Source organism: Aulostomus chinensis, chromosome 4 (assembly GCF_037954235.1).
Source record: "Aulostomus chinensis isolate RoL2024-O1b breed Wild chromosome 4, RoL_Achi_v1.0, whole genome shotgun sequence".
In the NCBI taxonomy this organism is placed as follows: Eukaryota; Metazoa; Chordata; class Actinopteri; order Syngnathiformes; family Aulostomidae; genus Aulostomus; species Aulostomus chinensis.
The window spans coordinates 28,020,301-28,024,128 of record NC_141323.1 but is presented as its reverse complement, the minus strand read 5'-3'; the positions used below and the strand labels follow the sequence as shown (position 1 = coordinate 28,024,128).

The window sequence follows — 3,828 nt, the reverse complement described above, 5'->3', positions numbered from 1 at the left end:
TCATCTACATATCAGGCCACAGCAACAGTGCTGTCCCTCACTACACAACATTGACACTGAGATTCCCACTAATGATGAGTCAGCACATCCTGACTGTTATGATGACCTCAGCCTGAATGCTCCTCCTTCTTGAGATGCCAGACCTCAAAGGACTCCAGTTTGACTCAGAGTCACTTCTTCTTCTCTTGGACAAATAAATGGATGAACAAACACTAAAATATCAATCATGATTTAAACCCACTGGCAAAACCACTGTTTCCACTTTGTTGATTTTTACAATTTCCTTTAATAAATACAAGTGGGTGGAGCCCAGATGGTCCAAACCTGTTTCCTGTCTCCTGTCATTGTGGAGAGTCTCTGTTCTGTCCTGCTGCTGTCCAGTTGTCTCAACTGAGCCAACTCAGACTCACACCCTCTTCATCAAAACATGACGTTTGGTCGAGTCCTGTCACATCAACAGGTGACGTGGAGGAAGTCATCAGGAGACACGGCGATGTACAGCTATGTGACATCAGCAGAACTGTGGAAGTTTATACTGAGTCTCCTGATGACAAGTGGCAGTATAGAGATATTAAAGAGGGTCTGAGCTAAAACTGAACCTTGGGGAACTTCAACCTTTGATCTCAGAGTTTTGTGTTTGATCTTAGAATTCCTTCTTTGATCTCACCTTGATTTCTCAATGATTTCTTTGTGGACACAAATTGTCTTTGATCTCTCAGTCTTCTTCTGTAACCTCACCAGTTGAAGCTTTCTCACCGCTTGGATCTCATGTTTCTGACATCTCTGAGCTTGTTTCCTATCCCCCTGTCTCATATTGATGAGGTCATACAGCCTGATGATGTCTATGGTTCTCCTTTGAGTGGTTCCCTCTGGGAGAGTTCTCTCTCTGTAACTTGTGTGTGTGTTTGGTCGTATCCTGTTTCTCCTTGACAGCACTTTAGTGTTTTTACCACTGGTGTCTCATCTGTGATTCACCTTTTATTTTACTGTTTTGTCAAAGATGAAGGTGTGTTTGTTGTCATTCATTAATCATGTGATTGCTCATGTGACTGTGGTCACGTGTATGCCAGATGGCGCTGTTCTTTTCTTTTGCAGATGAAGCGCTTGTAATGTCTCTCACTCTGATCACTTCATGCTATTGAAGCTACTCAGATGTAGCCTAACTAGCTCAGTCTGTAGAGCATGAGATGCTTAATCCCAGGATTGTGGGTTCAAGCCCCACGTTGGACGTTCATCTTGAACATCACTGCTTGTCCTCCCTCTTTTTGCAGCTGTGGGAGCTTTGATTGTGAAAATTGATTCTGCAAAGACCTGCCGTGAGGCTTGGCTCTCCTCTGTATTTGCTTGCTAGGAACCTGAATCAGTCCTCAGTGGAGCAGTGCTGCTGAGGCTGAGTGAGGCTTGAGTGAGGGACTGAGCAGGAGCAAACAGGTTCAAGCAGGTTCAGGCAAACTCCACTCAGTCCACCAACATCAAAGCAGAGGAACTGAGTTCATCGAACAAAATGATTCATATCATCTCCACTTGGAATGCTCTGGAACTACAAGTACACTTAAAATGGCTGACTTATGACAACAGAAGGAACTTTGAAGTAGATTTGATTTATTTCAGTCAGTGACAGTTTTTTTTTTCAAGAATTTAGTTCAGGTAACTTCATTGTTTTACTAAGATGAGCTTTATGTTATAACATTGAAACAAGACATAAAATATAGTAAATATAGTGGAATATATTGGAAAATATCCTGCAATATATTAAATATTATATTTCCATCCATCCATGTTCTTCTGTCTCACACGTGAAAGCCACTGGGATAAGGGTTATTTCAAAGATCTAGAATATCTTGTGAATATCTGGAGCTTAATTCCAGCAGCACACCTCCTCAGGTGATGGAATTTATATTTGACATGTTTACCATTAAATGAGACACATTTGCAGTCCATTGAAATCTACTTGTGTTCATGGTGAGTTGATTTCAAAACATGAGCTGACAGAATCTACATTTAGGGAGGAACCACCATATCCAGGGGTCTGGACCTTTTTGTAGTCAGAGCCATCAAAGTAGCAGACTAAGCTAGCAGACATTAGCATTGAGAAGAAACTGACCAAACACCACCTTATTGCATTGTGGGAAATTTCAGCTTGGTTTGTGTCCATCGGTACACACCAGAAATTTGTCTCATGCTGCCGTGACCCGGATTTGAACCAGGGTTGCTGAGGCCACAACACAGAGTTCTAACCACTATACAATCACGGCCTCCTCAACAGCAGTTTGAGCTTCCGTGTCTTTGTCTCAGGTGAGATCAAAGACAGATTTCTAAGATCAAACACAAAACTCTGAGATCAAAGGTTGAAGTTTCCCAAGGTTCAGTTTTAGCTCAGACACTCTTCAAGGTGGAACCAGCAGAGGAGCTCAGTAGAGACAACTGGACAGCAGCAGGACAGAACAGAGGCTCTCCACAATGGCAGGAGACAGGAAACAGGTTTGGACCATCTGGGCTTCTGTCCACTGTAATGGTTTTTAAAACATTGAAGGAAATTGTAAAAATCAACATTGCGTTTTAATCATGATTTCTAGTTGAGAGTGTTTGCTCATCTGTTCCAGAAGCTTCTTCTAGAGTTGACCCTGGATGAGTGGAGGGACCTTTTTGATCATCAGGACTGGTTTTTGATGCCCTGATGGTGCATCGGGGTCATCATGGTCCTCCACCATCTGCAGGGGTTCCAGGACTGTTGTGGTGTTTGTGGGAACTGCAGGGAGAAGCTGAGACCTGGAGAGGAAGTCCTGGACACCAGCAGACCTCTCAACACCTGCAGCATTTTTTCAGCTCCACCAAACCCAACATTCACTGCCTCCTCATCATCTGGGCATCAAAAGCAGCTCAGACCTGCTGCAGCTCAGCAGACCTCAGCCATTTTTAGGATGTCTCCATGATTCTCCTTCACATGATTTTCATTCAGAAACAATAGAATTGTCAAATACCACAACAGTTTTCAGCTTGCTGGTAAACAACACACACACACACACACACACACACACACACACACACACACACACACACACACACACACACACAAATAGTTTGTGTTTATGAGAAGATTAAAAAAATCTACTGTGCTTCAATGAAGATAAATTGTTGAATATCAATCCTCTACTCATGCTCATGGGAGTGTAGTTGTTGTGGCCGAGTGGTTAAGGTGATGGACTAGAAATCCATTGGGGTCTCCCCGCGCAGGTTCGAGTCCTGCCAACTACGTTAAACTGCTGTTCCAGAGGAGACAACATCTGCTCCTACTGTAGGTCCATGTGTCAAAGGTTTTCTTTCAAGGGCTGTCGCAGCTGATGATGAGGGAGAGAGAGAGGATTGGTAGCATGTTGTCTTGTCTCAACCATTCTGGTGTTGACCAAAATCTTTGTTGATACTCCAGTGGTGGTGAAGGTGATGGAAATGTTCCAAGTGGGACGGTTCCATGTTCAACCAGTTTCATCTGGAACTGAGGTGGAGCTTAGGGTTAAGTAGGAATTGGTTTGGTTTAGTCCCTGGGAATGTCAGTTGGTGTGTGTGTGTGTGTGTGTGTGTGTGTGTGTGTGTGTGTGTGTGTGTGTGTGTGTGTGTGTTTACATGCAGACTTTCCCTTGTGACAGCTGATTTGGTTTGGAATCCATCTTAGTCAGGACATTTTGAGAAAATTCTATCATGTCATTGTAGTTATTTTGATTTACAACACTGGAAAAAAAATCCCCTCCCCTCCAAAAACCCTCGTCTTCAACTTTGTACCCAAGTTGTCTCCTCATCAGGCACCACAGGATCCAGTAGGTTCAGTTAAAA

The 3,828-nt window shown here is 43.3% G+C and overlaps 1 non-coding gene across 1 annotated transcript; it reads left to right on the top strand.

The window, feature by feature from the left end:
* Positions 1 to 3,173: 3,173 nt before the first annotated feature.
* trnas-aga (transfer RNA serine (anticodon AGA)) lies at positions 3,174 to 3,255 on the top strand. The gene has a single exon. It is a non-coding gene; the product is annotated as a tRNA-Ser (tRNA).
* Positions 3,256 to 3,828: the final 573 nt, after the last annotated feature.